This window comes from Pteropus alecto, unplaced genomic scaffold (genome assembly GCF_000325575.1).
Source record: "Pteropus alecto unplaced genomic scaffold, ASM32557v1 scaffold398, whole genome shotgun sequence".
In the NCBI taxonomy this organism is placed as follows: domain Eukaryota; kingdom Metazoa; phylum Chordata; class Mammalia; order Chiroptera; family Pteropodidae; genus Pteropus; species Pteropus alecto.
The window spans coordinates 1,680,192-1,691,000 of NW_006442497.1; positions in this window are offsets into that span (position 1 = coordinate 1,680,192).

Consider the following 10,809-nt stretch of genomic DNA (forward strand, 5'->3'; position numbering starts at 1 on the left):
TGCTTTGCCTCTGAATTTCTCCTGCAGCCCTTTCTCTGCAACTCTTCTAGAGCGTTTATTACTTTCCACCTTGTATCACCCTTACTTCTCTGCTGCTTACATTCTTCCCCATCTGATTGTCAGTCTCTTGTAGAGGGGTGTTTGTTTCAAGTTTTGCTTGAAAACAGTATTTAGCTAATAATTTGAATAGAGCAGGTCCTCAAATAGCTGATTAATAAACAAATCAGGGTGGGAGCAACATCTGGAAGAATTCTGATATGTTCTTTAAAAACTCCTACCTCAAGCCTATAGTTTTGGAACAGAGAAGAGTAAAATTTATTTTTATTGAATCCATCTCCTCTTTGCAGAATTATTTTGTGGTCTCTTTCATTGGGCCAATTATGTTTATGAAGATGAATTACAACAGGCGAAAACCTACTAGTGTGGATTACTGTGCGCTAACTATGTAATTAGGGGCCGACGTCTAGGAGGGGAGTTTGTTAGAGATTTCCATCAGAAAAAAATCACATTATGATCCATAAAAAACAATGAGCAATGATAATTTCATTTTTATTGGTCATTTAAAAACATTCACTGATAATTCTCCCCATGCTTAATAGGCATATGTTTGTTTCCTTCAAAATATAGCCATAAACTTGTTGCAAAAAGCACTCTTACATAATCATTCATCTTCACTTCCATCATAAAACCTAAATGAAAGACTTTCATAGACGGAAAATGTGGAGTTCATCTGGGGCATGTAAACAGGTAGCACAAGTTGTCTTGAATTGGCAAGTCTTTCCTGAGAACTTGGCGTGGCCTGACCCGGTACTAACCTCCACATTGTCCTCAAGCCAAGGGAGTTTCCACACCTGAGAGAATTTATCCTGTTTTGCATTTGAATTAGAGTAGGATGAGCTCTTGTAACTAGTATCCTTTCCTTTCCAAAGATATCAAGAGGGAGGAGGTTCCAGATCCTTTTGGGGGACGTGAATCCCAGGACCAGGTTAAAGGTAGACACATAGCAGGTGATAATAAATGTTAACTACATGAGACAATGACCATAGGCTGGCTCAATGGCTGAATGTTAATTGGATGGATGAATTAAGTTGAATTGGACGGGATTTCCTATATCCCATCCCTTTCGGTTCTGGCAGAGACTATGCATCCCACTGCCACTAGTTCCTAGCAATCATGGAAAGAAGACCAGATTCTTGAGGGAGGTGGTTATAGCCTCAGATGCTCCTCAAGTTCAGAAAGGAAAATGCTTTCATGTGTTTCCAAAACCACCTTAGGAAATCATTTCAATCTTCTTAAGTGAAAATTAAATCCTCCATATGAAATATGTTTCCCCCAACTTTTTTGCTCCTTTTGGCTATGCAGCTCTGTTTTCTGGCCCTTGACTGACCCCTGGCCCCAAGGTCTACTTCCCTATCCTGTGCAAGGCCAGAAAATCATCAAGGAGGAAGTGGAGATTGAGGAGCAAATTGACGGTCTCCCCGAGGAAGAAATGCAGCTCACCAGCTTTTAGGACATGCTGGTTTCTCTCCAAAAACAAGATCCACCAATCGACTTGTGCTTTGAAGTACTGAGGAGCCTGACAAGCCTTCTGAGTGTGTGTGTGTGTATGTGTGTGTGTGTGTGTGAAAAACAAGATCCACCAAGCGACTTGTGCTTTGAAGTACTGGGGAGCCTGACAAGCCTTCTGAGTGTGTGTGTGTGTGTGTGTGTGTCTGTGCATGTGTGACAAATGTCTGTGCGTTCCCATATCCAGAACTCTCCTTGTGTGAGGCAAGTGGGGAGAAGGGAGAACAGGGAATATTCCATAGCTTACCCCGCTCCTTCCAAGCATCAGGAAGGGCTGGGTGGCCACCAGAAGGCAGGTGGGCCAAGGCACAGGCTGTGTGTCCACTCCTGGCTGAGCCCCATGAGAATGTGGCCACTCCTTGAGCTAAGCATGTCTGCCAGGTGTTCACCAGCACCCAAGGCTTCTTTGGAACGGAGACACAGATCATTCCTCCCACATTCCTGCACAGTAACCTCTGTCTGCCAGCACCTGTGGTTCTCCACAAGCAAAGCTGGCTCTCCATCTGCCCTTTCCCTCCTTTCCTACATCCCACTTGGCTTTCTTCTACTCTCCACGCATTCGCTGCCTGTAGTGCTCTGACACGATGTAGCAACCTTTGAACCAGTGTTTGTTCTTGGAGGATCATGTGAGGGGGTGTGAATGAGCCTGAGCCACCCATCCCTGCTGGCCTGGGTACAACTCTAAGGTCCTGTCCTCCTGGGGTTCATCAGAGCATTGTCCTAGACCCAAAAGGATGAGACATTCTCTATATCCCATGGGAGTGTGTTTGGAATGACACCCGCTGGTGTGGCTTCTATAATAAGTGTATTGATAGGGTTGTCCTGAGTGGGAGGAGGATAGACATAGAGTGATGAAAGAGAATGTTCACTATCATTGCTTGGATTCTATAAAATGTCTTGCTTTAGTCAATGAGATGGATAATTTTTCTATATTTGTGTGACTTTTCTCTTTTTAAAATTTATTTGCTCATTAATGCATTCGATTGTTCATTTAACAAACATTTAATGAGCACTGAATGAAGTCAATGGGTCAGAGTGGTTAGCTTGGAGACTGGACACCCTGGGGTTCAAATCCCAGCTCTGTCACTTCCACATAATCTCTCTGACAGCCCATTTCCTTGTCTGTTAAATAGGCATAAATATAGCATCTGCTTCATGAGACTATTCTGAGGGATTCAATAAAATAATATTTTAAACCCTCCATAAATGTTAGCTACTCCTCCTGTTGCTGATGTTGTCATTGTTACTATTACTTGGAGCCAGGTGTCGAGTGGGATGTTGGAGAAGCAGAGATAAATAGCACAGCCTCTGCTCTGTAGACACAGTTTGGCTGCAAAGGCAGATATGAAAAGCACCAATGACGGTTAGAAGCAGAATGATGGAAATGGAACTGTGGGGATTTCACAGGACAGACACATTAATTCTGCTTCGAGGAACAGAGAGGCCTCCTTGGAGGAGAAAAGTCCATTCAAGTTGGGCCTTGAGGGATATTTAAGACTTTAATAGTCAGAGAGAGAGAAGAAGTCAGAGAGAGGGAAGAAGAATATTCCAGGAAGATGGAAGAGCTTGAGTGTGGGCAAAGAACAGAGTGACTGTGCATAAATTAAAGATGACAGCCATGAAGAAGACTGTTGTGTGGCCAGATCGCAGAGAGCCTTGAATGCCAAGCCAAGTGGGGCATTTGGGTTTTAGTCTATTGGCTGTGGGGAGTGATTCCAGCATCTTAAGCAAGGGAACAACGGGATTCGATCATTGCCAAGGGTAAAACTTGCCATTATAAAAATAAATACGTTTACCCATGACTCTGAGAAAATTGGCAGGAATAGGCAACCAGATTTTCAATGCTTTGCCTGTGTGAGTTTGCTGCCTGCCACAGGCAAATGGGCCAAGAATAATGATGTCATGGGGGCCATGGATGTTTCACGTCCAGAGTAGGCAGCCAGCTTGCACTTACCAGGCACTACGAGGCAGGGGAGGTAAAGAAGAAGGCATTTAGCACCACACTGAACTTCCTCCAACCTGTACAGACTCAGGGGGCTTCTAGAGATCCAGGGAAATAATAGATGGGGGAAATAATAGGTGGGAAACTGAGATAAGGTGAGACCAATAACAAGGCAAATTGGAGCCAGATGGACCTGAGCCTGAATCTTCATTCTACTATTTAACTAGCTCTGTGATCTTAGGGAAAAATTGTATAACTTTTCTAAGGCTTGGTTTTCCTCATCTGTATAAATGGGAATAATGGTAGCTATTTTCACAGGGTTATGATAAGGACTCAGGAGAAGGAATGCATGGACATTTTAAGCATATTGCCAGGCATGCAGTAAGTGATCATCAAATAAGAGCTGTTAGGAAGGGCTTCAGAGACTTTCAACAGGCTCAGTACACTGACCTTCCTCCCACTCACCACCCCATCCTCCCTTAGTCCTCCTGGCCAGTTGCACTCTGCCCAGGCTGCAATCTGCTCCAGGACTGGCTAGAGAGGAGAAGGAATGAAAAGAGCAGCTCCCTGCCTTGGAGGCTTTACAGTCAGAGAAAACCAAACCATATCATGCATTTTTTACCACTTCTCTCCTAAGAGGATAAAATACACATCATACATCTTTTTTCCCCAGGATCTTTGAAATTTTTGCAATAAATGGTAAAACACGTCAATGAATTTCCCCATGAATATTTATTGAAGTAGCACTTTTAATATAAAGCCATTTGAAAAGTGAAACTCCACAAAAAATGCATTTTGTGCAGCCATTGATCTTAAAATATTTACTATAAATATGCTCATCTTAGAAATATTACGCACTGCTTTTTATTATTTGTTCTGGATGAAATTGCAGGGATTTGGCCAAGATGGTTTTTACAAGCTGAACAGCGTTGGCAAGATGATCTTCTGGACTATATTCAGCTTTCTTTCTTTTCTTCTTTCTTTCTTGATATGTTGGTTTCTGCCAACTGCTCCACAGATGTTTCTGGGATTCACAACAGCTAATGAAGATGGACAAAAGATACGCATGTAATAGGTATAGCTAAAAACATAATCAGAGAATCATAAACATGAGCTAGAGGAGCTCAGAAGTCACCTTGCTTAATATCCTTGTTAACACACGAAGCTGTTAAGATTAGATACCATTTCTCAATCCACTCATGGGGCTGGAAGAAGTTAAAGAGTGGTAACTCCCAAGGTCCTTGAAGATACAGAGAAAAAAGCATTTCATACATTGCTGTTGGGAACACGAATTGCATAGACTTGTTGGAGAGCAGTTCATCAATATCAGTTCAAATGAAAACATCGCATACTCTTTAAATCAGCAATTTTGTTTTTGGGACTCTGTCGTAGAACTAAAAGCACTCATATATAAATATATAGAGAGAGTGATGCTTGTCGTAGCACAGTTTGTAGTGGCCCTAACTAGAAACAACCTGGATATCCATCTAAAAAGAAATGTGTGAATAAATTGTTCCCTGATTCTGTAACCTGGTAGTCTCTGAGTAATTTTGATTGCTCATTTAATGATAGCATGCACCTCCAAAATAGGGATATTAATTTGCATGTATGAATAACTTAAAAGTAGGATAAACACAAAATAGAAATTTTTTAAGAAGTGAGATAAAAATCAATAGAAATAAAACTTTGAATATTTTTTCTTGTGCCAGTAGGGTGTATGTACCCTGTTTTGGAGATCCCTATTAGAGAAAATTATGCTGCCTTCTTAAAAGAATAAATATAGTGTATTATTTAGTGGAAAATAGAAAGACAGAGAGGTCTGTGCATTGTCTGATTACAGTTTTGCAAAAGCAAATGATGTCCCCCCAAATTCTTATATCTATATCTATAGACATAGATAGATGATATAGATATAAAAATAGATATAGCTATAGATATAAACAGACACATGAGCTTATATGTATTTATAGAAGTAAAGGGAATAGTGTGGATGGATAATACCAGGCTCTCTCAATTGGTACTGTATAAAGGAGCTGGACAGGAAAGTGGGAAAAGAAGAGGAATTGGGGGGAAAAAGATATAAGAAAGACTATAGCAAAATGAAAAAATATTCATGCTATAATGTTAATTTAAAAAAGGGCTACACATTACATTAGTTCACATAGGTAAAAAGTGAATTAACATACGAAAAGAGATTAGAAAACAACCCAGACAAATGAAAGTATACATTTGATTGGGTGCACAATTTTTGTCTAAGATTTTGGTTGTCATCTTAACATTAATATTAACGGTTACCACCTCAGTTTCTCGTTGGGGAATCTACTTCTAGGTTCTTCTCTTAGCACAATGATGCCATTTTTGGTCTCTTCAGAGACCTTCTGTATGCCAGCGTCCATGCTCTATTGATTTCACATTCATGTGTCCTCATTTCATACAGCAGACAGGCTCATGTCTCTCAAACCCAAATATAAGTGACCAAAAGAAAGAATCCAATTGTGCCAGCTCAAGTCAAGGGGCCCCAGTGAACTCTGGCCAGGAAGACAAAGTCATGAGCTCAAACCCAGATCTAACTCCATCACTACACTTGAGTGATGGAGAAGGGGACCAAATCTTCCACAGATGCATAAACGGTTAGTGGCAGAGTCAGTTCTAGAGCCTGCGTCCCCCCAGGATCCCAGATCTGGTGATCTCTTCACTACTCAGAGTTGTCTCATTCTCCACATCCATGGACTGGTAACCGTAAGCAAGACTTGCTCAGTGATTGATGGGATTAGGACAGGTAAGAGGTATCAAAATGAAACATTTCTGTGGGTAAATGGCAGAGTAACTCACAGAGCAGAATGTAGCTTTTTAAAGGAGCGAGAATAGATAAGGGTGTCTCTGGATTATTTTCAGATGTTGTTCTTCTGCAACCAAAAATATCTATAAAATGATTCACTTATCGAATCCACTGTCCAGGTCTGAAGGTTTGCTGGCATCCTGTGCATCAGGCATCCTCTTTCTGGCCCTATGACTTGGCCTGGCCCTGAGCAGTGTAATAAAACTCAGCCCATTGAGGAGAGACAGAGAGAGAGAGTAGGGGTCGCGGGAGGGAGGAAGGGGGGCAAGGATGAAGGGACAGAGTCCTAGCAGAGGGTCCTGCTGGGACCTGGGGAATTAGCATTGGGATAAACCCTGCTTGATACTCTGAGAGGCAAGAGACCAAACCAGGTCCAGGACACTTCCTTGATCAGAACTCAATGGTGTCAGAGACAGTCCACTGCCCTTGGCTACTGGGCCATTTGAGGGGAAAATTCAATTATAATCCTAACATCCTTTGTACATCTAGGAATTTGTCATAGCAATTAAATGCTAATAAGGCGAGGGAGAGTAAATGGATAGTTTCCTTAAAGATTACACTCCACCACCCAAGGTCAGGTGGAAATTATAAGTAATATAGTGGTGTAGTCGGATCACTCTGGCTGAATAAATGTCACGACGAAAGCAAGGAGTCATTCAGTTTTCTATATTTGAACATCTCATTAGAGTCTGTGTCATTCAAAGATGTATTGGGTGGCAGAAAGGTGACATTTAAGGTCTCTCACAGAAACCAAGCCTTTAATTATCTGATGGAGGTTAATGTGGTTATGGAACAGGGGAAGCCTGGGTGCAACAGGGAAGAATGCATTATGCTAAATGCCCATTTCATGATGAGCCCATGGGGTGAGCCATCCCACCAGGATGTCTGGCCAGAGTTTTTCTGCTTTCTTGGTTCCATGCCAGGCTGAATGTGGGGGCCAGGACAATTCTCCTAGGTAGAAAAAAGTGATGGTCATAGTTGTAAGGGATGAAATTGTAGGAAATGAATCCCCACTCTCAACAACAATGTAGGCAGGAGTCCAGCCACCCAACGGGTCTGGAGAAACATTGCTGAGGATACTGAAAGCTGTGATCCAGCTCCATACAGGGGAGAGACCAAGTGGAAGCAGCATCAGGGTGGACTGTGAGAGGACTGACTTGAATGTAGGAGGCCTTCAGATGGAGTATGGTAGGCAGCTACGAAAACAACTCCCAATGACCCCACCTTCTGGCATAATCCCCTCTCCTGGATATGGGCTGGACCTAGTGACTTGCTTCTAACAAATATAATACAATGAAAGTGATGGGATATGACTTCTAAGATTAGGTTACAAAAAACTGACTTCTATCTTGGTCTCACACTCTATTTCGCTCGTCTCACTTTCTCACTCTGATGAAGCAGGCTGCCATGTTGTGAGATGTCTTGTGGCAAGGCCCACATGGCAAGGAACTGAAGTCTTTAGTCCAACAGCCCATGAGGAACTGAATCCTGCCAATGACACTGTGAGTGAACTTGGAAGTGAGTCCTCTGCCAGTTGAACCTTCAGATGAGACTGCAGCCCAGTCAATATTTTGACTGTAGCCTCATGAGTATCCTTGAGCTGGGGGACCCAGTTAAGTTGTGTCTGAGTTTTTGACCCACAGAGACTCTGAATTAATAAATGTTTGTTGTATATTTAAGCTATGCCTAAGTTTTGGGGTGATTTCTTACATGGTGATAGATAACTAATACAGTGAGCTGGAGACTCACTGTATTTCTGGGGTGGGAGGCTCAAGGCTGCCTAGTAGGCAGACCCTCCTTGCTCTACCTCTGCATTTCTCACCCTTGCCCTATCCCATGCAGCTAACCTCAGGAGTGGGGCGGAGAGAGAAACCTTTATTCTTTCTTGCCTAAGTCAGGTTGTGGGAGATGGTCCAGGGAAAGATATCTTCCACCCATCCCCCTCATTGCCACTTATCCAAACTCACTATCTCTCCTCTATTGCTCTCAGGAGAAAGAGGGGGAGAGGTCTCTGTGCGACCTAAAATAGAAAGGAGTTTCTTATTTAGAAGAAAAAACATTTTACCACAGTAATGATAATCTTTAGGGAATGAGCTACAGAACTGGAGGAGGTAGAGAAGCCCACCTGCCTCAAGGCAAATAAGGAGGGTACCCACCTACAGTGGAGGCTCCTGTGTGGAGCAAAGGTGGGGCTCACAACATTAGACTATCTTCCTGAACATCCATAAGTGGAGATCAAAATCCTGCTGATCTGTCTTCTGTTCTCTAAGAGTCAGGAATAGATAGTTGACCTAGAACTACACTTGTATAGTAGTTCAAAACAGCTCTCCAGGGGAATTTGGTGGCTACCATATTTCTTTACCTTTGTTTTTTCTTTTTTACCTGTAGTACTGAATAGTTATGGCTCAATTCAGTCCCCAAGCTTCTTAATAAGCAGCTGATGGAAAAACTCAACCAAGCATTTTCTACAACATCCCCTTAACTCACAGATAAGAAAAGCAAGGTATTATTTTCAAGGAAGATCTTATTTTTGTGGAAAACTTTAAAAGCCAGGTGATTTAGGATTTACCTGCATCCTTCCTTCCAGTTCGCTAATATTTCCTGTGCCTCCTGCATACCAAGTCTCGTGCGAGGTGCTGAGGTTACAAAGATAAATGCAAAACATAGTACCATCCCTGCCTCCACTGGCTTAAAATCCAGGAAATATGAAAATACAGCTTTTCAAGTGAATAAAAAATATTGGTGAATTGTTTATCAACTTTTAAAAAATGAAGAATGGAAGGAATAAACAGAAATTATAAGGGTATTTTATTTTTCCCAGGGCACTCTCCATTTTGGGGGAGCCCTGACAAAGATTAGCTTCTCAAGTGAAGTTCAGTCTGTTATGACATCTTTGGTGAGGGCCTGTGCTTTGAGCAGGGGCAGAGATTGTTCCTTTCCATGAGATTATATAGATGAGATAAACAGAATTTTAGAATGCCAAAACTGAATGAGGCCTTAGACAATTCTTATTTCGGACTTTTCATTTTTTAAAAAATGAATAAATTGAGATTCAGAGAGGGGAAGGCACATGTCCAAAGTCACATAGCAAGTAAGCTGTGCTTCTAGAATAAAACCCAGGTCTTCTTACTCCAAGGAAGCATTTTTTTTTTTTTTGTGATGCTCTCAGGTCACCTGAGGACATCAAAGATTTGATTTTCATGATCAAGGATCTGTTTTTCCCGATGGTAGATTAAGAATCAAGGATCTGGTTTTCATGATATTGGTAGATTAAGCAAGCATGTGCTCTGTTTTTTCCCTCCCTGAATCAAATATATATGATAATGTAGCTATGCATGGAAATAAGAAGAGAACCAGAGTGGACCTAAAAATGAACAAACTCTGAAAGACAGAAAACAGGAAGATAAGAAAGGAATCAGTACCCGAGACATTGCTAGGAGTTGTTTCTCCGGAAGATGAGAGCTTCTCACCAAGAACTGGAATTGGGGGGAAGGAGGTGGTCTGAGATCATTAATAGGATCATTAGTTGAGGTATCAAACCAACCAAGATGGTTGACCCTTACACAATCTTCCTCTCCTTTTATGAACACATGATCATCAAAATTTTGATGAAAACCAAAACCATGAAAAAGACCAAAAACAACAAATGGAAAACTCACACCCAAGGAAACATAATTTATAAGTAATCAGTAGAAAACATCTGTATGTGTATATTTAATATCCTCAGAGAAATATGAAGTGGGATCATCCATGAAACAAGTTTTAGTCGCTTAGAGGTCTCAGGACTAAAAAACATACTTATAGAAATCAACAAGTTCGTTGAATAGAAGAATGTACACAGTGAAAAGCAAATTATAATTTTTGACTATCAAAGTGAAGAATTGTCCCAGAACCCAGAATAATGGGATTTAGAGGTAGAAAGTATAAAAAAAGAGCTGGGATATGGAAACTAGATTCTTGAGATTCAATATCAGTGTAAACAAATGCCAGGATGAGAGATTAGAGAAGGAAAGCGGTGGTAATATTCAAATTAATAATAGTTAATAATGTCCTAAAATTGAAGAAAGAAGTCCAGATATTGAAAGGCCTACGAGGTATTGAGCATGACAAATGAAAAATGAGTATAGAATGGCCAATATGAATTGGAGATGTTAATGATTTCATTAATGTCAAGATGGTGTATTGGGGATATTAGACCTAAACTCATTATTATAACATGGATATAACTTGATCTTTCTAGATGATTCTTTCAAAACATCCACTGCATTCAATGCAATCCAGTGGTCAGCAGTGCTGTATAGATATAAAGAATGTACTGATTTCTGGACTTTTTCCAGACCTAAAGGTGGTCCCCAATGATCTCCAACTCCTGGTGTTCATACCCTTGTAATTTCCTACCCTTGAATGTGGGTAAGGTCTGTGACTTGCTTCTATCCAGAATATGGCAAGGTGAAGGAATGGC